We start from the raw sequence: 26,832 nt of genomic DNA, 5'->3' as shown, positions 1-26,832 counted from the left end.
ATGGAAATCAAAACCACTGATAAGGGTGTGGGGGACTACCATACAGTATAATACAATATTTTGAGAGACAGAGAGACCACATTTACATAAGTTTTATTATAGTATATTGCTATAATTGTTCTATTTTATTGTCTGTTATTGTTAATCTCCTATGTGCCTAATTTGTAAGTTAAATTTTATCATAGGTATGTATTTGTGGGAAAAACCATAGTATATATTGGATTCAGTACTGTCTTCAATTTCAGGCGTCTACTGGGGGTCTTGGTACATATACCCTTGGGGATAAGGGAGAACTACTGTAAATTTTGTAATCAGCTTGCATTTTCCACAAAAAAAATAAGATTTTGATTATAGATATTTAAACCTATAGATCAACATGGGAAGATATGGCATCTTTGTGATATTAAGTTTCCCTTACCATGAACATAGTACATTTTTGCATTTACTTAGCTGTTCTCTAATATCTTTTAGTAAGAGTTTGTAATTTTCTCTGTGAGGTTCTTGTATACTTTTTGTGATATTAATAGTTACATTCATTGTGATTAGTGAAATACAATATGAATTGCTACCATATTATTTCTTCTCTCTAGAATTTTTTTCTCACCCTATTGGTTATTTTTTCTTTCCTTTATATTATTTGAATATGCATTCTGTTTTATTCTATTTTTAGTGGGTACCCTAGAAAATTCAACATATTATTTAACTTAAGAAATTCTATTCTTAATATGTTTGTTTTACTCCACTCCCAAATAAAGATTAGGCCATTTTAGTTACAAATAATTTTCTCCTGACTTATATAATATTTCTGTATTTTAGTTTCATCATAATTTTATAAATTCCACAGCTTAGATATTATTTTATTATTTTATACAGCTATGGTTTATTTGGGTTTACTCCATATTTACTGTTTCATTGTTCGTTATGTTTATATTTCAAACCTTTCTCTCAGGGTCATTCTTCTTTTCTTCAAATGCACCTTAAAAAATTCCTTCAGCATGACTCTATTGGAAGTAAACATTGAAAACACTTTATTTTCTCTCTTTCTTAAAAGATATTTAGTGGATATGGTATTTTAGGTGTTCAGGTACTTTTTTCCCGTGCACTTTCAGGATAAATACGCTGTTCCACATGTTTCTGACTTTCCTTGTTGCTGTTAAAATTTAATCTATGAATAATTTATTATTTCTTTTGTTTTCAGTCTGCCCTTTCCAACTGTTTTTAGAACTTCTCTTTGTCTTTGGCATCTTACAGTTTAACTATGTTGTGTATAGGTAAAAAGTTACTTTTATTTATCTTGCATGTGATTTGTTGGTTTTCCAGAAACTGAGAATTGACAGATTTCATAAATTCTGGGTAATTTTCAGGCACTACCTCTTCTCATCTTTCTTTATCCCATCCTCTTTAGTCTTTCTTTCTGGAACTCTAATTAGATATATTTTAAAGGCTCTCACTCTATTTTCCACATTTCCCAGTCTCTTTCTTTTTCTTTCTTTTTTTCTTTCTTTTCTTTCTTTCTTTCTTTTTTTTTTTTTTTTTTTCTATTTCCCATCCTCTGCTTTCTGGGTAAATTTTTCAGATCTATCTTCCAGTTTACTCATTTTCTTAGAAGCTGGATCTAATGATGCTGTTTATTTTGTTCATTGCATTTTTAGTTCAATTCACGTCTATGTTTGATCTTACCCAAAAGGCTGAGAAGCAATAACACTTCTAATTTCTATTCTGTTTCTAGAAGTTGTATGTTATTTGCAATTTTAGTGGACAGTTTTAAAAATCTCTGTTCCTTCTACATACTTTTATTCTTTTCTTTCTTCAAACACATTTATTTTATGTTCTATATCTGATATTTATAATCTTATCTATCTGTATAGGTCTAATTATGTAGTCTGTTGTTTCTACTAATTCTTGCTCCTGGCACCTGGGTTTGTCATATATTTAGAAATTTTTATTCTGTTGTTAGCTCATTTTCCTTGGGCCTTTATCTCTGATGATTTGGGGGCCCTTATTTGGTTTAAGTTACTTCACAGATGATTTGTTTTTGCTCTTGCTGGTTGTCTAGGGAGACTAACATCTCAAGAACACTTTAAAACTTCAACTTGGAGTTTTGTAATACTTCTATTTTAAAATCTGCTATGCATATAGGCTTATGGACGGGACTTCTAAGGATTATATTTTAAAAATTTTTTTTGTTTTTCTTATTGTACCTGGAGCCAGGGATCATATAGAACACTTATCCTCTGCATCTCCCTACGTAGAGTGGATTTTATTTCTTCTGATTCACCTAATGTTGGTGTTGTCCTTTAAGGATTTTGGCTTAATAAAGATGTTTCTTATCTGATCTCCCACCTTGCTTGGGCCCACACTGTGTCTTCTCCATATGATCCATTAAAATTTTAGGCTTTAGGGAAGCAAAAATTAGTATGAGATCTTCATAACACCTACCTATGTGGAATGATAATGTTAGCCAATCATTTACTTTGTACTGGTATCTACGCTGGTTGTAAACATCATGAAGACATAAATGTCTCTCTTTTTCACCGCTATATCTCCAGTATTTAGAACAGTATCTGGTACAAGTTATTTACTAATACCTTTTAGTGCAATGAATGAATGAACATGATAGCTTACCACAAACATGATGCCATTTAATTCTCAGTCTTGTGAAGTATGTCTCATGGTTTCCATTTTTCACGTAAAACAAACTGAGACTCAAGTAAATTGTATGAAACTATATAGTGGAAAATGGTAGTTAATAGTTGACCCTGGACCTGTCTGGTGGTGTTTCCATTATACATGCCATCTCTGGAGATTAAACTTGGCCAACATATTTTAATCACCTTTAAGAACCAGAAACCTCTGACCAAGTTTGAGCTTTGAGAATCTGCAGGGAGCTATCCAGAGTACTGAACTACCTCCTGCTAAAACCCTGCCAGATCTGATGGAACATGGTTCATTCTCTATGGCCAATACAGTCTTTGATTGCTGGGAAATTTCCTTTGTCATTCTGACTTACTGACACTAGCCACTTTGCCTCAGTTTATGCCTTTTTATGACAGACTATAATCATCAGCCTGTATTGACCCACCCTGAACACAACTCCTTATCTGCTGCTTCATTCACCAGCATGCCATGTGCTAACCCTAACCTTTTTTTTTTAATTCTTATTTCAGCATATTGTGGGGGTACAAAAGTTTAGGCTACATATATTGCCCTTTCCCCCCCACCCCACCCCCGAGTCAGAGCTTCAAACGTGTCCATCCCCAAGACAGTGCGCATCGCACTCATTATGTATGTATACATCCATCCCCTCCCCCACCCACATCTGCCCGACACCCGATCAGTGTTATTCCTAAATGTGCTCTTAGGTGATGATCAGTGAAACCAATTTGATGGTGAGTACATGTGGTGCTTATTTTTCCATTCTTGGGATACTTCACTTAGTAGCAACAACAAATGTTGGCGTGGATCCGGAGAGACAGGAACACTCATACACTGCTGGTGGGACTGCAAACTAGTGCAACCTCTGTGGAAAGCAATATGGAGATACCTTAAGCAGATACAAATAGACCTACCATTTGATCCAGCAATCCCATTATTGGGCATCTACCCAAAAGAACAAAAGACATTCTATAACAAAGATATCTGCACCCGAATGTTTGTAGCAGCACAACCCTAACATTTTTAAGCTATCTTCTTCAATCATGTCTCTCAAAATCAGCCTAACTCCATGGCCACATTTCTAAAAGCAGCAACAATCAATCAGAACACATAAAAGAACAAATTTCTTCCTTTTAGGAATTTGTCAACTGAAGGGACACTTGTGGACCAGTTTTGAGGATAACTCGATGTTAGTATGATTTCTTTATTAAACTAAGTACATTGTAAGATTAAGCTTCTTTTATTTCCTCATTAAATTTACTCTCCACTACAGTAGTCAATGGCATTACTATATTAAAAAATAGAATGAATCACGTAACTAACATTTGGGGACAACAAATACCCTGACTTTCTGGTGATGGAGAGTTGCATGAGTTTTTCAGTGCTGGAAAAAAAGAGAAACACTAGCCTTTCTCATTCATAAATGTAATGAGAGTTCAGAATCTCAGAATCTTTTTAGCTGATTCTATATAGAAATTATTTTAATATTTATAAATTAAAGAAATAATGAAAAGATAGGATCTTTGGCTTTCTACACTATTTGTTTACTCATTCAAAGATTGTTGATTTTAAATATAGTTATCTATAAAATTTTAAAAGACCTCGGTGTTTATAAAAACATCACACTTGTATCTAGCCCTCACTTCAGCAATGTGTTCTGTGCTTGTAGAAAGAGTTCTCTAATAACTCAGTGATTCTGGTCAAGTAATTTAAGTCCTATGGGCCTTATTTGTATAATGAGTAGAGTAAGATGCTGCTTACTTAAAACTGAGGACAACATACTTTTTTTTAAGGATACTTTTCATCTCTGGGAGCTATAATTTTTATGACACTCGCCTGCTGAAGGTCAGTCATCAAGCTTATTAAGGGTCTGCAGTGGCAAAATATAAAAGCCAAAGGAGAGAAGCTGGAATCTGAGCAAGTGACACGATGCCTTTCAGCTGGTTTTTATCTCTTTCTTTTTAAGTGCAAATCTTCTTGAGGTGCCAAGAAATTTGTATAATTAACAAAAGCATGAAATCTCTTAATGTCGTGGTGGGATGGGGCTAAGAAGAGGCGTGTATAGCTAGGCACCTTGATGTGAAAATATAAAAGTATTTGGTATACCTTCTCATTATGTCCCTGGATGTCATCTAATATAGAGGGACATTTAAAGAGAATGGGGAGGGGTTTTGCACGAAGTCAAAACTATTTCCATGAAGGTCCAAAAACTAAACACAGCCATTTATTTATATTTACATAACTTACCTCTTCACCACAGCCCTTGGTGACATAACCGGAAAGCAGTATAGTGAAACATGCAAATAATCCCTTATACACACACGTACGCACAAAAAGTGAAAAGCAACTATAAATTGATTGCTAGTGCCCTCTGCATTGCATGCTTCTCATATCTCACAAATCATCAGAATTGGGCTTAGACTGTGCTGAAATGCGACAGGGCTCTCTGTAAGAACTCCGGTGGGGTTGTTAGGGACCTAAAGCAACCATGTTAGCGGCTCGTTCAGTTGCCTTGCTCTCCAACGCCATCTAGCAACCAGTTGACAAACCACGGGCGGGGCCTCCCTCCCTCCCGACTGCTGTACTAAGCATAGAGGCCCCGAGATTTCACGCTGAACAAAGGCGTTCAGCCTCAAAGTTGAGTAGCATGTGAAAAATGTCAATCTTTTCCTTGACTTTTAAAACCATCCTCAGTTTGAAACAGCCTTTCTCCGTGAAAAATGTAAAAGAAAGGACATCAAACAAAATATTCTATTCAGAAGAGGAAATGATGAAAAATGGGAAATTAATAAAAGTGAAGATATGAGAAGAGCCCTACGTGTGTAAAATTGGCACCTTTTTTTTAAAAAAGTAAGCTTTAAGGAACTGGATTTATTGTCACCCATAAAAGATTTGCATGAAAAGGGTGAGCGAGTGACATATTTAGGTTACAACATATCCACTTGAGAGAGGGAATGAGATGCAGCTCTCACTGCAGCTATTCTGATGCTGTAATATCATATTCCTTTCTATCCTTCAGCAGTGCTTGTTAGCAACCTGAAATGGGCTGCCTCCTAACCAAAAGGGCGAGCCAGAGTGCATTTCCCTCTTCAAGCATTTTGTAATACTAATTAACTAATTCCCAGCCACATGAAGGCAACCTGCAAAGATTTGCCAGAGGCAAACCGCTAAATAAATGGTGACAGATTTCTCAGTTTTCAATTAAATGAAATGACATATTGGGACAACGAATGGCCTGACTTTCTAATGATGAGAGTTTTATGAGTTTTTCATTCCTGGAAATGAAGAGAAACCCTCTCCATTCATACACAAAAGGAGGGCCCAGACCCACTCTCAAAACACATGAAAGCACACAGATCCTGCCTTTGGCGGTTACATTTGTGTACGACTGAAACTACCACTTGGTCCAAAAATGCTGCTTTCGAGACTGCTTCTGGTCTCCTGAAATGTCTGACAGGACACAGTGCAGGTACCAAAGAGAACAAGCGGCCTAATTAAATCTATACAGGCGGCACTGTGCTCTGTTCAACATCCATGACTCCAGCTCCAGCCCCGCCCTGCTCGCTCCTGACTCCAGTGTTTGTGTTGCAAATCTCTTGCTAGCATGGCAACTGTTGCTATGTTTGCGGTAATAAGAAGTGGGTGATGCTGGTGTCTCTGTAATGATTCAGATACAGGAGCAATGATTTCTAAATAGATTTCTGAAGCAGCTCTTACAATGGCACTGCACAGTTTAACAGGTTTAATTCCTCATAGATTTTTTTTTCTTTTTTTCACACTTAGCACCTTCCATGTGGGCTAAAATCTAGCCCTCATATATGCAAAAATGCTAACATTCTTCCTTTTGCTTACTAGGATTTGAAACAGTAAGTTTCCTGTTAAAATATACACTTAACCAGTTGTTTCTTATTATCTTCTTGGAACCTATACAATGGAGTTTTTTCTTGTTATTTAGGTAATGACAACTAAGGCAAAAAAATCATGGAGCCAGGAAGAAAATAATTCCTGTATTAACCAAACTGGAATGAAAAGCATCCACCATTAATATTTGTGATAGTAGCTGAGCATTTTCAAATAATGAGCAGGTTTGAAAGGTCTCAATTGCACACAAGTACAAAAAATTTACTAGTGGATATATATTTACCATACTGCATCCTTTTCCAAGGAGACAGTGAGAAAAATGAAATCCTTTTTCAGTTTTTGGCCTTGATCAGGCACTTATTTGCCAGTCAGTGTTAACTGCACCCCTAGGTATCACTGGATGCTAACACAGCCTAGGCCCTAGGGGGGATATGATGTAGATAATATTGCCAGTGCACTGATGGCAATAGTAACCTGGCCAAAGAATAAAAGCAGAAGACATGTTACATTTGACCACTACTAAGTTCTAGACACTATTGTGCATTTTTGTATGCTAGTCATAATGTTGACTTATCACAACTCTTCTACAAGGTAAGAGTTATTCATCAGTATTCTACAAATGAGAAAAATGAAGCACAGAAAAGATAAATGACCTGCCCATGGCTTTGCTACTAGTAAACAGCAGGGCTCAAGTCTGAGCCTAGATCAGCCTGACTCCAAAGTCTATGATCTTTATACTACTTGCTGAGCTGCTACAGTGTGAGAAAAGAGAGCTGCTCCCATATTAATCAGCTGAGTGACATGAGCAAATCCCTTCCTGTCCTGGGTTTCAGGATTCTCATCTATAATGAGGCATTTGAACTGGACACTTTCTATTCAAGGTGTGGCCCATGGACCAGCCGCTTCAACATCTCCTAAGAGCTTGTTAGAAATGCCGGATCTCAGGCCCCACACCAGACCTACTGACTCTGCATTTTAACAAGATTTTAACAGGTGATTTGTGAATGTACGTTAAAATTTAATAAGCACAGAACTTGTCAATCTCTGTGGACCCTTCTAGCTTTAGGGTACTATATTTAGAATGTCACCTCACCCTTATCTCTTTCTAGATCCTGCCCCTTTTCTAAGGTTGTCTTACTTATTCCTGTGAGCATTCCTAATCCCATCTTTATATTTGATGGGAAGATTCCCTGTTTTTTCAGAAAAGATTTATATATCTTAATTCATTTACCACTTCCTACTTGGTATCATGCTTATATTGAATAAGTTTCTTGAGGGGGAGACCCATCCGTAAGAAATAATTTTATGTCTGTGATACCAGCTGACGTAGTACATTACACTAAAGAAAACATATTGGAAGGAATGCTGAACAAATCATTACCTGAATTTAATTACAAATGTCATATAGTGTTCTGATTGCAAGACCCCATATTATCCAGTAAGAATATTTCAAGGCAAACACAAGCAAAGTGTTCTTTAGAGGTCTAGACCTTTAAAAATAGGTCCAAAGAAGCTTGCAGATAGCACACATGACAAGAGCAATTTTTAAATTTCTTCACCCCCAACCTTTTTAGCACACAAATACATGAAGGATTCAATGGAAACCAAGCTCAACCCCAGAATCTCCTCCTCTAGGAAGTCTGCCTGAATACCCTCAACTAGTTCATTTCAAATGCATTTGAGATAACTAAGGTTGAAAATTGAAGCAGTTTTTTGTTTCTTCCCTGTATTATTCAGTCATGTGTTCATTCAACAAACATTTATAGAGTGCCTACATTGTGCCAGGAGTTTTCCAGGGACTGAAGATGTCAAGAAGAGTACATAGTATAATCTTTCCACCCTTTATGTAGTTAATATGGAACATAAACCCCAAATATATAATACAATGTGATATATGCAATGATAGTTACATGACTTTAGGGTCATGTAAACACAGAGGAAGGCATTACTTAGAGGAGAGGCAGGTAGTGATCACATCAGGTTAAAGACACGTGGACACCTTCTTGCAAAAGGTAGTTTTGGCAAAGAGATACAGATGGAATTAATAAAAACTATAATAAATTTACCTATATTGAGTTCTCATTTTGTACCAGATAACAGTCTGTGGTACTTTAAATGTATAATCCCATTTAATCTCTATAACAATGGGGAAGCATTTATCATTTTTTGGTTTTCATTTTACAGATGAGAAAAAATAAGGTACGAGAAATTACAGGTGGCAAATGCTTGATGCAGGACTTGAATCTGGCCAGAGTAGTTCTAGAACTGGTGACTCTGAGTACTAAACTTCACAAAAGGCAGAAAGAAGGGCATCAAAAAAAAAAAAAAAAAAAACAGCCCGCAGGCCAGAAGGCAGACTGCATTCAGAGGATAAGCAGTGACTTGGCGTGACAAAGCAGTAGTACGGGAGACTACACACAGACTGGGAATACTGACAGTGAGCTCTGGGTCCCAGCCTGGCCCAGGGCGGCTGCCAGGAGAAGGGAGGCTCAGGAGGAAGGGTACACTTTGCTGATAACAGAAGTGGGAGTCACTGGAAAAGAGTGTTCATCTTGGAGTCAGAAATATCTGCGTGCTGGTTCCACTTCTGCCTCCACAAACAGTGTAAACTTGGGCCTCGGTTTAATAAAGTATGAACCATGTTATTATCTTGTTTGGTTTTGCAAGGACTGGAGAAAATACATATAAAACACTTAATATCATGTCTGGTAAATTTGTGTTGTTTCGTTTTAAACTAAAGACAAATGTCCCCTATTTCATAGTTCTACCCAGAGATGGATAAACACATTTCTGAGCTTGAAAAACGAAAGCCTGCCTCTGTCTGAAATTCAAGATCCTTATTCAGACACTCTCTTCTCTTTTTATCACTTATTCTCTTTGAGATAGTAGGACACTCCTTTTTGCTCATTAAATAGCAGCTTTTCCCATAAATTTCTCAGAGCTTTTCCTGCCTTATTTACACTACCTGATTGTCAAATTCCACAATGTTGACCATTCCTCAGTCAAGTTGCCTTTGGATTAACGCAAGGGTTTCTGGATGTTTTCTACCCAGCAGCTATTTACATGAAAATGACAGAAATCAGGGAAATGACTTCTGAGGATTTCAATTTTTCCTCTGTAATCCCTGAAAAGAAAACCATAGTTAATTGTGAATGTGTCTGCTAAATGCTAGAGTACTACATAAAAAAGGAAAAGATTGAAAATGCTTGAGAAATAGCAAATCTAAATATACTGCTCTTAAACAAATGAATGATTTTTATTTATTTATTTAAAAAAATAGACCTTGATTGTTCAGGGCAAGATGAGTCATGCTCTTTAATAATATTTTATCAGCTCAACATAGAGGAAAATAAATTATGGAATCATGAAATAAATAAATAAAAATTGATGACAAAACATCATATTAAGATGCTGATTGTTGTTTTTAACATATTACATATGTTAAGGAACGGAGTAGTTGATTATGAAAGGTACCTATACACTACTTTCTGGTATTGAGTTATCTGAATTTCAGTTTTATAAACAAGTTTTCTGTTGCTTGTATATTCTTTGGCTATTTTTCTTTCTTTTTTAAAGGGTGGGCAATTCTGAGTTTAAAGACTACTTAGAAAAGTTGGACTACATTATTCACCCACTCCCCGACACCCTGATTTTTACTTCCTCAGGCGGCCACAAAGGACAATCACTGCAGATGGCCCTTGGACTCAACTCAGCCTTTTTAAAAATCTGAATAAAAGGAAAAAACAAGAAATTATTGAAAGACTATCAGGTTTCTTGAATTTTTAAAAAATTATTGGCCATTAAATTAGTCCAGCACCTTGTACTATAATTGGTTCAAAACTACCAAGATCTATATGTTACATTTGGTTAAAGAAACTTCTCTTTATCTTAGGGAAAGACATATATAGGAACTTGAACAGTATACAAAGTTCTATTAAGTATGGCTAGAACTGGAAAATTCATGGAATTAATCAACTAACTCACAAATACATGTTGAGCCCCCACTAGGTACAAAGCACTGTGTCTAGCTCTATTCAGAGAGCCCCAATGTGTTGATAGCTAGTCTTATATAAACACTTTTGGTAAACTGAATACATTATCTTTTTTTCTTTTATCCATCTTGGCATTTCTCTTATTTTCTTTATTTACAGAATTGTCAATATATTACTTATAGGTGAGAAAAACACAATGTATGTGTCATTTTTCCTTGTTACTCTAGCCCCATCGTTTACCTGATCCCATTGCCCCCTCTTTAGCTTTCCCGCTGGATATGCAGTCATCTAGCAATTATTAACCATCTATTACATGCCACATCCTCTAGAAAATATTGGAAACACAGTGATAGATTAGACATCTCCCCAGTTCTGAGGGAATTCACAGTGTAGGGAGGAGGTCAGAGAAGAAAACAGAAAGATCAGTACTGAGCCAGGGGTAGGATGTTCTGGGAGCCTGAGAAGGGTCAGGGGAGGCTTCCTGAAAGCAATACTGTTTAACTTGAATTTGACAGAATTAGCAGGCAGAAAAGAGAAGAAAAAGTGTCCTAGGAAAAGGAAGCAGCAGGAGCAAAGGCAGGGAAGTGGGAACCCATGTGGTATATTTGGGGAACAGCAAAATTTGGGTGTGGCTAGAGCAAAAGGTATGGTTGGGGACTTAAAGTGAACAGAAGTATTACAGAAATAAGAGAAGAATATGGAGACAGTTGAGTTCATTATCTAAGGAAAACTGGAAGAAAGAGAACATCTTTCCTTTACGCAGCTTCCGTTCCAGTCACTGAGACCTCAGACTCTTCACCCAGGCAGAGACTATGCAAGGACCTGAGTGGGACGGGATATAGCAACCAGTAGTTTTTGTTGAAATTGCATTGGGGCATGACTCAAAAATCTGGGTGACTCTGAATGAGCATGATTTCTGCAGCTGTGTTTAGAATGAGTCATCGTAAGGACTCAGGTGGACACGGGGATAGAGAGAATGCAGCAATCCAGATGAGACATGAGTGACAGAGACACAGTAGGGCTCCACTTGGAATTGGAGATTGGCCCCTGGAACTGTGTATAACAGGCAGCACTGCAGGGGTGGCTCTTGGACTCAACTCACCCTGTACTGATGGTGCCACGCACTGTTTATGGGCCTGTCTCTCTAGCTGGTGAGGACTGGGAAATAAAGATGTAAACACTTAAGTGCGCATATAGTAATAACTTTCATCAGATGTCGGGCAGGTGGGAGGGGGAGGAGGGAATGGACATATACACAACTAATGGGTGTGGCATGCACCATCTGTGGGATGGACACACTTGAAGCTCTGACTCAGGTGGGGCAGAAGCAATATATGTAACATAAACACTTGTACCCTTGTAATATGCTGAAATAAAAAAAATTTAAAAAAAAAGAATCTAGTCATCATGACAAAAAAAAAACAGGAAAGAAATTAACTTACTCAAAGGTTTCACAGCTTGTTGTTTGTTAATTTCCACATTGGAAGGTGGGTGATGAATCTGAGACCTACTGAGTGAACTGTCCAGCATCTCAGCCATATGCCTTACTCCTCTTGACCTGCATCCGCACTCCTACACCACTTCTGCCTGCCTTCAGCCTTTAGTGCCTAGAATAACGCCTGGCACATGGTAGTTACTCATCAAAAGTTCACTGAGTGAAAGAACGAACACCTACCACTGCCGGGGTGCTATTTATACTGTTCTGTCTGCACTGTTGGGAGCTTCATACTATGTTCTTCAAAATAGGCACTTCCTGCAGCAGGCCTCCCTCAGCCAGGAAAACTTTCCTATGAACAAGCCTCACAATGGGGCAGACCGTGAGCACCTCAAGTTGGCCTTTTCTGCCTCTCGCCTAGGTAAATGGCTCACCATCAAAAACTATAGTGACTTTTTCCATCTCACTAACATTTGCCATGACAAGATACTCTTGGCTCTTCAAAACTGATGCTAGTTTTGTTAACAAAGCCTTTGTCAAAGGATTTTGTTGTTAGAATCAACTGAGCATACAGTTTGTCCAGTCAGTACTGTTTGGCCTGAGATCACAGCATAGGTGACTGACCAAGGTGAGGAATTGGTTGTGGAGAAAGAGTTCGAAGGACCTAGAGATCCACGTGTGCTTTTCTGGTTCATTTAGTCAACTGACATCTATTGAACAGTATACTGGGATTTGGAAATGTACTGAGGCCCAATCCCTTCATAATTTCATTCCAACTCACTAAGTGCTCTTACCAGAGTCAGTCCATGGACAGGTGGAGACACAGGGGCACTGGTATAGGAGTTGACAACTGGTGGTAACTCTCTCTGCAGTGTTCCCACGGGAGAAGCAGTTTGTGCAGTAGGTGCATCCCGCTTCAGACTCCTGCACATCTGCAGAGAACTTTGCATTCCCACTGCAAGAGTAGTTTCTTTTCCTTTCTTCTTTCTTCTCCTTCTCCTCCTCCTCTTTTCTCAACGCCATACCTAAGCAAATCTGCACTATCCAGAGGCAGCTGGTGCTACTATGTGGGAGTGTTAAATGTTTAACATCTTGTCACTTGCATAACTGATGGAGTCATCCTTTTTGTTGCAGAGTCTCATGTTTAGGGGTTGAAAAGCTAGATTGATGAGCATTACCAGAGAGAAATATTTTTTTGGAAAGTAAGTGAAGCTGATGACACATTACTTTACAGCTTAGTGAAATTCAGCAAATCTAATTCTATTATCCTGTCAAAGTTTCACAAAAAGGAGACCTGAAAGCATATTTTAGATGAATCTTTAAAGATTTCAGAAGCCACAACCACATCTGCAAAACTCAGATGCATCTGGTGCTGATAGACCTTTGTTTCTCTATAGACTAAGGGGAGTAAATAATCTTCCAACAACTAATTAAGTAAAGTTATCTTTGGTGATACGGTGCCTGCCTCTCTTTCCCTTGAAAAGTTTGTCAGGCAATAAACAATAACTGCATTTTTCAATTCAAAGGCTTCTCAAAGTTTACACAGCCAGATTTACCCAGGCACACCAAAATAGAAGCTTCCTTTATGAATCATAGAACAGAGTACTGAAATGCAGATTTTATAGAGCATTTAAAGCCACATCATTTATGCCCTTGTTTATTTTCACAATCAAGTATGAGACATGCGCCAATAAAATACATTCTGAACAAAATGCTAGGAGTGATTATTTTAAAGTATTTTCCTACAACTCTGTGTATTTGTCAGAGGTTCACAAGCTAACAAACTGAAAGGACTTCCTGCTTCGTTCGGCAATTGGTGTGACTATAAATATACCTGTACAGAAATATTCATTATCAAGGGGAAAACTTCAGTAAAAGAGAGGCATTGACAGAAAGGTTCATTTTAGTAGAAATTGCTATTTTTCTTTCTGCTATCTCAATCATTCATTGAAGAAGGAAATTATTAATAGAGCTTACTGAGAACTTACTATGTGCTAGTATGTGTATTATTTATATAATATTCCAAACTACCTGAAAGGTAGATATTATGTCCATTTTGAGGATGGAAAAACTGGTCAGTTAGGAAATATGCCCTGAAATAGTAAGGAAACTGGTTGACCCCAGTCTAACTGAACCCAAAGCCATGTGTGCTTTTTTTCAGGACAGAATAATAAATTCTGTTTGGAACTTATGATAAAAACAAGGCCAAAATTATGATAAAAATGTGAAAGGATATTATGGGTTGAATTGTGTCCCTTAAAATGATACACTGAAATCCCAAACCCTAATACCTCGAAATGTGATCTTATTTGGAAACAGGGTTGTTTGCAGATGTGAGAAGTTAATAAGAGGTCATACCAGAGTAGGGTGGGCCCTTAATTCAATATGACTTGTGTCCTTATAAGAAGAGGAGAGAGACACACAGGTGAATGCCATGTAAAGATGATGGAGGCAGAGAATGGAGTGATGTATCTAGAAGCCAAGGAATGTCAAGAATTGTCAGCCGTCATCAGAATCTAGGAGCCAGGCATAGAACAGATAGTTCCTCAGAGCCTTCAGAAATAACCAACCCTGCTGACACTTTAAGTCTGGACTTCTAGCCTCCAAAACTGTAAAAGAATATGTTTCTGTTGTTCTGAGCCTCCTGGTTTTTGGAGCTTTGTTATGGCAGCCCTAGGACACTAATATGGGGGCTGACAGAGCTTTATAAAGCTTAGGAGGAAAACAAGCTCTCAAGACTAACTGTTAGGTTGGTGCCCTTCATGAGGGTAACTGTTATGTGTTATTTACCCTTCATCATTTGGGATCGTACAGAAAATCCACATCTACCCAACAGGAGATTTGAAAGATATTTTTTGGCACCTTCTCAGAAAATAAATATATGACTAACCAAAGTAATGGTGAAATTCTCACATTTCATAATGCCCATACATATCACAAGGACACTAGGAGAGGGTATGCTGTTTAATTGAAGTTTCTCTGATGGTTGCTGTTGGCAACCAGTCCTACAAGGGGCACAAGCCTAATTAGGGCAGGATTCAGGAAGAGACTGCAAGTAATTGAGGTCAGACATAACCCAGGTTTGGCAGGTGACTGACATCTGATGTAGGCAGACAAAGCGACTGCGGTTTGAGGTGGGCAGACACGACAGGGGAGGGCTGGTGATGGAACACTGGTAGAAATAACTAAAATCTGGATCTGAGAAGAACATGCAAACAGGTCAAAGAACAGGTATGATAAAATCTAAGGGATGTCAGGTTTTTATCTTCTGAGCCTAGTCCTCCTCAATCGGCTCTTTCTTTAGACTGGAGATCATTGGTTGTTTAAAGGACTATCCTTACCCTGGCCGACCTGATGCCCCGTGGAACCAGTTTATGTCCCTTCTGCCCTCAAGATTTTGATATCTGACTCCGTTGAGAAAGAGGAACTTGCCTGGGCAAAGAATGGGAATGGAGAGGGTAGCACTGATGTTTTCAGGAGCCCCACTAGTGGGGAGGGAAAAAATGACACACGTACTGGTGAAGCTGTCCTCTGAGGATCTCCGAGCTGGAACTCAGCAGAGAATGTGGGTCTGAAGTGCAAATCATCTATATTTTCATTGATAATAACTTTAGCATTTCAATATTTATAAAAATCTGGCCATTTCTTTTTGTTTAGAAATTTCTCACTAGCCATAAAAAAATGCTGACTAATGTTGAAGACTAGCCAGTGAATGATGCTGTCCATTTGTTCGTTCACTCATCTGTTCAATCACTACTTACTGGGAGGGGGAGGGAATTCCTTATTTCCAGATATTTTGCTAAATGCTGAAAATAAAGGGAAAAAACAAAACATGGTTCCCAACTAGAGATGACAGTGGTTGAGTCAGGAAGGCATTATCAAATCTGTACAATATAATGCATTAAGTGCTATAATAGAGAGCAAGTCCTTTTACTCTGGGTCTTAGTATGTGAGCAAAACCATGAGAAAGAAGTTCACTGGGGATGTGGCCTACCTGTATGAGGTGAGACCAACAGGTGACGAAGCTGGAGTAGACCCAGGCCTGCTGTCGAGACCTGGGCCACAGGGCCTCACTCCTGTGGGCCATGGGGCCTCAGCAGGAGGTGGCAAGGTCAGCTGGGTTTAAAAGGAGGATCATTTCCAGAGCTTTGCTGAAGATGGCCCAGAGAGGGGAAAGGGCTGCCTAGTGGCAGAGAAAATCAGTTTTAATACTGTCAGAATCAGGCTTTAGTGAGTCTTGCTATGTTCGAAAGAGAAATGACGCATCATGGGGAGTACCACACGTTGCAGATGATACATGGTATTTTCCTCATGCATGTAGATGGCATTACACATCCCCCATCACTAATGCAGACATTTATATCTCCAGTAGTAATAATGGATGTTCCCTCATGCAGCCACACTTTTCTCCCAACTCTTATTATGACAGGTTAAGGCAGCTTACTTCTGGGATTTTCATGTGTTAGAATATTCTACATAGATGAAATATCCTTATTGTCGATTCACAAAAATGATCTCAGCAACTGTTAACCACATGATAGGCAATATTTACTTTAGCAACCTCTCTCCAAATGTGGCAGAAGTCTAAAGGAAATATTTACAGTGAGTGTTCCCATGAGCAGAATTATGAGGAAACACCGATAGTAATTCAAAACAAAACAGAAACATCATTGTCCCCAGCTCTGTTGATAGAGATTATGCATAGCTTACCCCTCACCCCCATTTCAGCAGATGCTATTCATTATTAGGTATCACAGGACTCATTCTCAACACCTGCAGGCACTTTGTGTGATATATCTGTAGGGGTAATTCTTTTAAAGAAGGTTAATAACATTAATCCCATTTTACAGATGGGAATAAAAGACAACTGGTTTATGATATTTTCTCAGGTCAGATAGTAAATCAATGCCTCATTAACAGTCATTAGAATTTTCACTCCATCCAATTTCTAACTAAGCTCCTTCCCTAAGGCACTTAATTAGTATTAAGAATTTTCTGGCATTCGTGCCTCACTGATTCATATGTCAAACATCCAAGCCCATGTTGGAGCAAGGCAGTGTGCTAGTGGAACAAACCTGCCCAGGAAATGGTAAGCGTGTCAGCTGAGCCAGCATGTGGAAAGTGGTTTGGGATCAGTGCAGGAATAGCCTTTGATGACAATAGTTAGTAATAGTGGTGTTTACGGGGGGCTCCATATGTATAAGCCCTGTGCTCCGCTACGTCCAACTCACAGCGGCAACCCAGTTAGGCCCCATCTCAAAGACGAGGAAACCAAGGCTTAGAAGGTGACTTGTGTGAGGAATACAGCTAATAAGCAGAAAGAGAATTTGAAACTAGGTCATCTGAACCCAGAGTTCATGGTCTCAATCACAAAGGCAGTGGTTCTCAAAATTTAGAATGCATCAGAATCACCTGGAAGGTTTCTTAAAGCACAGATTGCTTGGCTCAACACCAGAGTTTCTGGTTCAGTAGGTGTGATGCGGGGTTGAAAATTCCCATTTCTAACCAGTTCCGAGGGGATGCTGAGGATGACGATCCAGGGGTCACACTTTAAGAACCTCTGATCTGGGCAGTGTTTCATGTAACAGTCTTCAACTGTGGTCAGCACACAGTGGGAAGCGATTCAAACTTTTTCAGCAAGTGATGACCTGGCCAGAGCACTACTTTTAGAAGATTAATCTGGCAACTGTGTATAGGGTACTTGAGAACAGATGGTGGACCAGGGGGTTCCCAGCTAAGTCGAGTAGAAGCAGAGACACGGTAATAGATGTTGAGAAATATTGGCCCAGTGGAGTAGATGGAGAGGGTTTGCAGATTGATTGAGGGAAAAGGAGCCGTCAGACGTGACAGTCTGCTTTTCAGTCTGGGTGGCTAGAAAAATTATTAGGTCATTAATAGAAATTGAGAGTTCTACATTCTGTGTATTTCTATCACCTATTTGCACATAGCCTTCTACCATTCACTTCCTTTACTTATTGTTTTTATTTATAAGAGTTCCACAGCATTTTTCTTCTTCCTCTTTGCCTACAGAGACCAATGTATCTAACAGGTAACTATGGACTCTTGCTCTCTTCTGAGACACTGGTCTTATCTCGAGGACCTCTGATTCTTCCACTCCTCCCTAAAAATGCCTCCTTTCTAGGGTGGCTGTGTAGCTCACGCTCTGCTTAGGGCTCTTAGTGGATTCTACTAATCATGACTAAGTTTGTGCTTTCTGTATTTTACCTGAAACCTATCTGGGGAACCCATTGTCAAAAACAGAGGCTTCACAATCCATAATTAATGGTGTTTTCAAAGTAATATCTGTTTTTTAAGTGCAAAATTATTATATTAGTGTTTTAGCTTTACATTTCGCTGTTATATAATTTCTTTTCCGTAAGTAAAGTGTACATTTTTAAAAACACCATTTACAAATATGCATCCTTTAGAAGGGAGTATTTAGTCTTCAATTTAAAACAAATTACTTTACCTTAAAAGGACAATTTTTAAAGTCCTTAAGTTGATTATAGTTTTTTATGCTTGCATTTATGTTTTATTTTTTGTTATTTCAGAATATTACAGGGCACAAACGTTTTTGTTACATAAATTGCTTTTATACCATTTGAGTCAAAGTTATAAGTGTGCCCATCTCCTAGATAGTGTTCATTGTACCCATTAGGTGTGAATTTACCCATCCCCTCTGCCCCCTTCCCTCCTCCCCTATCCCACCTGCTTGATTCCTGATGAAGCCCCTCACTGAACTTAGGGAAGTTACATGAGGAACTGATTTATTGTGGGGAGGGGATCTTGCTTGGGGCTTTAATTTGCCCAGTTGTGAATAGTGATGACATGGGAGCAGAGGTAAAGAGAAGTCAGAATAGTCCCCGGGGTCTCTGTGGTAGTTTGGGGGTCCTCTCTGTGGGAGCACAGATCCATCTTCTCCGCGCTCTGGGAGCCCTGACTGGACAGTGTTCTTACGGGTATTTCTCCTTTGAGCAACAGCTCAACCCTCAGCTTCAACTTCAGAGCATTTTTAGATAATGTCCTGTCTCAGTCACGACAGAGGTGTGGAGAGCTGAAATTAGGATATATATGGGATTTGTGCACAGTAGTGATTAAGAGCACAAGCTCCCGGTTGGACTGGCTGTGTTCACATTCTGGCACTGCCATTTTCTCTGTGTGGTCTTTGCCAAGATAATTACCTTCTTTATATTTGCTTCCTCATCTATAAAATTGGGGTAATAATGGTACTTACTTCATGGTTATTGTGAGGATTAAATGAATCAGTCTATGTAAGTCACTTAAAACAATGTCTAGCACATTAATTACTGTACAATAAATATTAGCTAGTTTATGAAATATATATTCTAGTACAATAAACCCTTATCTTACACACACACAAACACACAAATGTATCATGTATGTATATATGTGTATGTATATATATGTATATACAATATACACATTCCAGGTTAAATGTTACTATATTCATGGAGTCTTCTTTATTTCCTTTCTTCCTTGTTTTGTTTAGCAAATGCTTGGTAAAGACCCATTATATTTCAGGCAGTGGGGAAACAGTGATCAGAAAGGTGGACCCAGTCCTTATCCTCACAGAGCTGGTGAATGAACCATTTCAGCAATGTGATAAATTTTATGATACAAGGGACACAGAGACTAATAAATGAACATATGAATGGATAAATGGATGAGTGAATGTTTCTAGCTATTTCTATATAATGTTAAGTGTTTTGATCCCTGAGAATAAGTCAGAATTTCTTTAAAATCTGTCCTAGGTGCTAGTCTATTCCTAATGCCATTTCTGCTGTGAAACACAACTACTACAGAGCCCACAGTGAACGTGGGTCTGCCTCCAGCTGTTGTTAATCTTCTAAACTGGCAGCTGAGATCCAGGTAGAGCAAAAAAATCCAGATGAGGGAGATATAACAACATTCCTCCAATGATAGACGGCAGGAAGTAATTACTATCTGCCTTATCACTTTTCCAATGCTCTCATGCTGAGATTCACTAGCCAGGGATTGTTCCTTAAAAAAAAAAAAATCTAGTTCAGGCTCTATTGGAAACTTAATATAGCAGGTGAAGCATTCAGGCCCGTGATGAATCGGAGCCAGACACAAAATAGAAGGCTATGGACTCAAGGGCTTCAAAGAGAGACATTTAGGGCAGTTCTGCTCTTGGAGCTGCTGCTTGCTCTTGCTAAGAGCCAGAATTTAAAGGAGGCAGCTGCTGCAAATGTGCATAAATAAAGGAAGCCAGTTCCTAGCGTTCCTATGGGAACCTGCAGCAGCTCAGATTACCCATTCCCTAGACAGGATTTCCTTTCAGCTTGGTGTCTCATATTAAAAGGTAGACCAAAGGGTACACTTCCAGAATGGTCCGTGGGGAATATTTGTAGTAAGAGTTGCATGACTAATTCTCCCAACACGTATGGAAGACTTACTCCTAATACACTTAAAAAGTAGCATGAAAAAGGAGGAATATGTCTTTTTACCACATATTCTAAAAATGTAAGTTATTGTTTTTCTAGTTTCTAAAATTTGTGTGTGTGTGAGAACTATCCAATGAAGCATTCCCAGAATTCATTGTCTTATTGGAATATTGATTATGTAATAATTCAAATATGGATCAACATTGGTGTTTTTCTTAGGTTGAAAATCTGTTGTCTGTTTACCTTAGTCCCCAGTTTTAGTGGAAACTTTGCTGGTAGAGAGAATTCAAGATTAGACTGTGAACACATAAAATCTAGCACTGCATAACCTAAAGCTTCAATAGGTTCAGGACAAGAAGCCCAAATTTCTGACTGCAAGCCCAATTGTCCACTGGAAATTGAAAAATCCAAATTACTAATGAGAGGGGGGAACCCCATGCATTCACTGCAGCAGATCACACAGTTTTCTGTAATATAGCAACACCGTGGAGCAGAAAACAATGAGCTGCTGTGTGGGTTCTGTTTGACCCTCCTCTTCCCTCTTACAGGCCAGATGACCTCAGGCAAATTGCCTGACCTGTCTGCCCTTCAGTTTCTTCATGGAAAAATATAATAATAACACCTATACCACACAGTTGGTGGGAAGACTAAATAGGGAATGTATGTGAAATTAATGTTCTAACACCTATGATTTCAAAAAATATGTTTATAGACATGATCCCAATTGATACTTCCATGAAACTTAGGGATTTGTAATGACATGTATCACCATATCACTAGTGTGATATTTGTGTTTTGCCGTGCATGTATCTAAGAGAACAAGGCAATTCTGCCAAGCCACAATTCCAAAGGCACAGATAAATATGAAATTCTTGCTTTCACCAAATAAGTGCTTTGCAAAGCATTGACATTTGCCAATAGCCCACTGGTGGCCAGCCACAAACACAGTTTTTGTGGCAGTGTCCACAAAAGCTCCAGTGAATTCTTCTACATGAAAAGTCCTTAAAACACAAAGTCACTGTGTGGTAATTGCCATCAGGCATATTTGCAGGCAGTCAGAAGAGTCTGTTGGGTATTTTAACAGCCTGATCTCTGCCCCATTCAGCTGGCTATGGGAACATGCAGAGGGGATGCCTCTGCGGGCCTGCCAGGAGTCGAGGGGGCTCGGCCCATGCAACAGGAAGGTGCAGGCCCTCTGCCTCTGACACTGTGTGGACTCCAGGGCTGCTGCATAATCCCACTGGCTGTGGCCAAGGAGGGGGACAGATAGGGCCAAATGGTGACTCACTGTGGGACCTCCACACAACACCTTCCTGTTCAAAAATTGTGTGGGAAAATACATTAGGAAAAAGCCACAGAAATCTCTTCTGGCTTGTAAAAGATTTTTCATTTTTTCAGTTCTGGGACCTATGGGCATTGAATTCATTCATTTAGCAAATATTTATACAGTACTCACACTTCTAGGTTCTGGAGATACAGCAGCAAACAAAACAAGCAAAATAATCCCTCCTTATAGAGCTTTTATTCTAATGTAGAAGGGGAGCAATGGGCAACTTTTTGAAAAGTAAATTATATGGTCTATTAAAGCCAGGATGGGGTAGGGAGTGGAGAAAGAGATGTGGTTTACAGTGTTAAACAGGGTGGCCAGGGAAGGCCTCACCCAGAAGACAACATTTGAACAAATACGTGAACGAGATGAACAAGAGAACCACAGGACCCTGGGGAAGAGCATTCCAGGTTGTGGGAACAGCAAGTGCAAATTCCCTGAGGTGGGATCATGTCTGTGGATTTGGAGAATGCAGCCAGGAGGCCAGATGGAGGCAAATGACCACAAAGTAGGAAGTAAAGGGCCAGATCATAAATGGGGGCAGGCTGTTGTCAGGACTTGGGGTGCCTCCTGAGCCTGAGACACATGCCCCTGCAAGAATTCAGACACCACAGTGACATGATTAGGCTCCTTTCTAAAAGGATCACTCTGGCTGAGGTACTTTGGGACTGGGAGAGAAGGTGGTCAATTAATTTGCACTTTTAAACCTACTTTCTGTTCGTTCAATTATCTAATAAATATTTTACTTAGCGTGGGCTATGAGCTGGGGACTGGGGAGACAGACAAACACGGAAACAATGATGAAACAGTGTGAGAAAGAACATACTAGCAAAGGAAGCTAACGAGTATGAGGAGGGTTGGAGCTAAGGCCTGAAGGATGGGTAGCGTGATCCATTGGGAGAGGGGAAGACAGAAGCTTCAAGCAGAGATATTAATGATAATGACAATAGCAACAACAATAATTAAGTAACTAGTGTTTACTGAGCACCTACTACAGGGTGGGGATCCTTGTAAGCACGTTAGTTGTATATCATCTCATACAATCCTCACAAAGACCCATGTGTACAATATGTACTATCATTGTCCTCATGGTGCAGAGAGGAGTGTGAGGCACCGGAAGGTAAAGAAACTTCCTCAAGGACAACAGCTAGGAAGTAGGTGCCAGGACTGGGAGCCTGGCTTAGTCTGGCTCACAACCCGTGTTCCTAACCACGTGGCCAACCTGCACAGAAAATTGAGGCTGGGAGACGAGGCCGAAGAAATGCTCAGGAACTCAGTTCAACCCAATTTATTTTTAAAATAAGTGTTGCAAGTAAAGTCTGTGCCAGGCCCCAAATGCCAGGACTACAGAGATAAATAATAAAGCCTGGCTGGTGTTCTGAGGGAGTGTGCTTCTGGTGTGGCAGGTATCAAAGCTTAGTAAATACCAGTGTAAAAATGACCATGGAGGTCTGGCTGTGCAGAAGGCCACAGAGCACTTCTTACAGAATCCACAGTCATGTTCCTGCCAACACAGAAGGCAGGAGCAGTAGTCGGCTCAGCAGGAAATGTCAAACCCTGGGCTGCCCCAGGATTCAAAGAGGCGTTGCAGCACATCACAGCAGAGTGGGGTAAGAGTCCCCACATTACTGGCAGGAGAAGAGCTTTTCAGTGAGAACAAGGCACCCCAGCAACATAATACCATTTTGTTATTCAGGGTCTGACAGCAAAGAATACACAGAGGAGGGGAGGAAAGCTTTGGTGTTGTGTGACGAGGCAGAGGGTCCCAGAGGTTCAGTATACATTCGCTTAAAACAAAACAAAATAAAAAAAAATTGCTTGTAATTTTGTAACCTCCTTGGGGTATTTCAAATGGTTTGTGAAGATCAATGTTCTGCATGTTCAAAGAGTTTAGGGAGTTTTAAAACCTTCCCATTCAGACTGGCCTGTCATAAAGAACAAAGGAACATGGAATTTCTTGCAGGGATCTGAATTCACACAAAAGAGCCCAGAGATCTAAAAATCAACAAAGGTGGCCTTTGAACTTTCCTCAATCCTAAAGGGGAAAAGAATATGTATTACTCTGTAGGTTCCTATCTAGTAACTGCTTTCATCTTCTATCAATAAAATTGGTTTTGTGATTTTTATTTATGTAATAGTCCAGTGGCCATGAGTATAAAGTAGTGGTTAAGAGCTTGGGCTCAGATGGACCTGAGTTCAAATTCAAGTTCTATGTCTTATGAACTGTGCAACCTTGGGCAAGTTAGTTGAGCCCTCCAAGTCTCAAATGTCTCATCTGTAGAATGAAAACAAGAATATCACCTCCTTCATAGAGTTGCAGTGAGGGGAAAGTGAGAATACAATTTATATGTGTCTAATATATGGTAAGTGCTAAATAAATATAAACCGTGTATTTGTTATGTTTTGCCATTAGCTCATGTATTTTAGTCTTTAATATTCCCCTTCCAGGAGAAGCTATGAAAATGAAAGGTAAGTGGGCATCCTACTTTCACTAAGATTGTACCGTCTGGCCCAAAGATGAAAGGCAGTTTAGGAGAACAATACATACAGGACTTACCTGCTGCTCTAAAGGAGAGATTAATAAATTATGGCCCATGGGCCAAACCCACCTCCCTGCCTGTTTCTGGGAAGTTTTACTGGGACACAGACACATGCATTCGTTTACATACTTGTCTGCGTCTGCTTTTGCACTGCAGCAACAGAGTTGAGTAGTTGCAGCAGAGACCATATGGTCCTCAAAGCCTGAAATGTTTACTGTCTGGTCCTTTAGAGAAAAAGCTTGCTGACCTCTGCTCCAAAAACATAAAAATCCACTTTTTCCAAGTCATATAGCCCTGAAAGTCTCCCCATGAAAAAATATGAAGACCACCTTCAAGAAGTCCATGTATTAACTTTAGCCAGTGCCAGGTGCTGTGAGAGATGCCAGGCCTCCAAAGACTCCTAAGGCAGCTTCCTCCCCATGAAGAATCCACAGTCCAGTTGAGGGGACAGATGAATACAATTCACTGCAGTGTGAGAAAAATTCTGAGCCAGTAACAAGAGCAAATGGCTGGAGCAGCACTGAGGCCACTCTGGCTCCTTCGCCCTTCCTGTGGCTATCACCTCCATCACAGGCCAGGTGAAGTTTAAACAGAGACTCTCCATCATCCTCCATTTCACTTTCATATCTGTAGACAGTACTGAGAACCACTGGATGGACCAGGATGCCATAATGGGAACCATCCTCAGATTTTTCTGGAAATTGTATAGAGGACAGAATGGGCTATGCAGGGGATAGGAGCAGCCAGCCATCTGCAGAGGCCACTGCTCTGATGCATGCAACAGTTGAGGGATATAGCTTGTCCTTTAGCAGGGGCTAAAGAAATGGAAGGAGGTTGACCAATCATTACTTTATTACAAAGCATCAGAGGTAAACAGATAAAGATAAACATGAATAAAGTTTCAAGGGAGGAATCATCATTCATTCATTTGGTCATCCATTTTATCCATATTTACTGGGTGCCTAGCAGAAGACAATTAGTTCAAGGCACTGGGGGTCAAGGCACAGTGGTGAACAGGAAAGACAAGTCTGTCCCTGCTGTCATGCACCTTGCATTCCAGTTGGAGGAGGAAGGCACTCTTAGTGTGAGTTCCTTCAAAAACAGACAGTGAGACAAGGATTTGGCTGTAGGTTGCTCTTCTAGGACATGATCTTAAGGAGCACAGTGAGAGAGAGAGAAGAAAGGGAAGTAAATTTGGAATATGTTAATGAGTAAGTCACTGCAGTGGCCAACTGAGTCTTAATCTCATCTTGTACCCTCTACAAGTATAGAACATGTCTCAGGATTTTCCCAGTGGGGAGCAAGTTTATCTAGCAATGCTTGTTCCTGATTGATTGAAGTTCATTTGGGTGGGTAAGAGAGAGCCTTAGCTCCCTTCTCTCCCTTTTATGGACAGAGAAAGACACAGCAAACCATGAGCACATATGGAAACCTCTGAAGATGACTTCCCAAACGGATCAAGGCATATGAGCAGAGCACTAAGTATCTGCTTATGTTGGAGCCAAACAATGAATAGATGTACAAGAAAACTGAGATGTTCATTTTGTGCTATACCAAAAATTAAAACAGCTTGATGGGGTAAAGAGTGATTAGAAGGCTAGTTTAGATGGGGTGGTGAATGACAAAAAGAAGTCTGCCATAGGAAGACCCTGGGCAATGCACTGAGCAGAGCTAAAAAGCAAATGCAGGGTTCCTGATGCAGGAACAAAGAGGAGAAACAGAAGGCCACCATGGTGGACAGAGGACAGGAGGTGGCGAGAGTGGTACAGGATGAAGTCCCAGAGGTAGGCAGAGGTCAGACCATGAGGGCTTCATCAGCCAGAACAGGGTGTTAGGATGCTGTTCTGCATGTGTTGGACAGTCACTGAGGGATTTTAACCAGGGAGGTAACATGATCTGATTAACATTTTTTAAAGTTCATCTTTGTTACTCTTTTCTTTCTTCCTTCCCTTCCGGGATGATTTAGTCCAAAGCCATTAGACAAGGTTAAGCAAGGTATATTTCCCTACTGGATGTGAAACAGGAGATCAGAGTCTAAGTAAGCTATAGAGAATGCCCATGTGGAAGGTGACACTATCTGGCACAGGGTGTCAGAACAAGAGTAGGAGGAGGAAATGATTTCCACAAGAAGTTGGGGCTGCCCAGCCAAGATGGTAAATCTCAGGTATGGTAAGGAAGGCACCCATGTGGGAGAGAAAGCTGGCATGCTCTCAGCAACAAGGGCATCCATGAGAGGGGAGGTAGGAGCAGTGGCCCCACGTGGGGCATCAGAGCCCCAGCATAGCATAGTGAAGTCAAAATGTGTTTACACATGTATGTTTACTCACACCTGTTCTCTAGCTTTGCCTGTTCAGAGAGAGGGCCTGGGAGCAGCAGAACTTCAACAGCAAGGGGCACTCCTAGCACCTGGATCTGGATCTCTAACCTCCACCAAAATGAAACAAGAGACTTGGAGAAATGGCAGATTTCAGGGCTGAGACAAGGAATGTATTTTACAAAATAAGAAAATAAGTCTGAAACATCTTGTGCCGGAAAGTAAAGAGGTACAAAGAAAGATGGTTACATGTCAAAGGGACAGCCTGAAGGCACCCCAGCT

General features: G+C 39.8%; 2 protein-coding genes across 3 annotated transcripts in view; one reads left to right on the top strand and one right to left on the bottom strand.

Moving 5' to 3' along the window:
* Nucleotides 1–12,036, bottom strand: part of LRRC53 (leucine rich repeat containing 53) — a 43,710-nt gene extending 31,674 nt beyond the window's left edge. The window contains exon 1 of the mRNA XM_045547738.1: nt 11,951–12,036. The gene's annotated coding sequence lies outside the window, so the exon portion shown is untranslated. The remainder of the gene's footprint in view (nt 1–11,950) is intronic.
* The window catches only part of LOC123635512 (serine/threonine-protein kinase TNNI3K), a 273,749-nt gene that overhangs the window by 232,906 nt on the left and 14,011 nt on the right, over nt 1–26,832 (top strand). The window lies entirely within an intron of this gene.

The sequence above is a fragment of the Lemur catta genome, chromosome 3, assembly GCF_020740605.2.
Source record: "Lemur catta isolate mLemCat1 chromosome 3, mLemCat1.pri, whole genome shotgun sequence".
Lineage (NCBI taxonomy): Eukaryota > Metazoa > Chordata > Mammalia > Primates > Lemuridae > Lemur > Lemur catta.
Note: the sequence above shows the minus strand (reverse complement) of the source record. Positions and strands in the feature narration are given on the sequence as shown.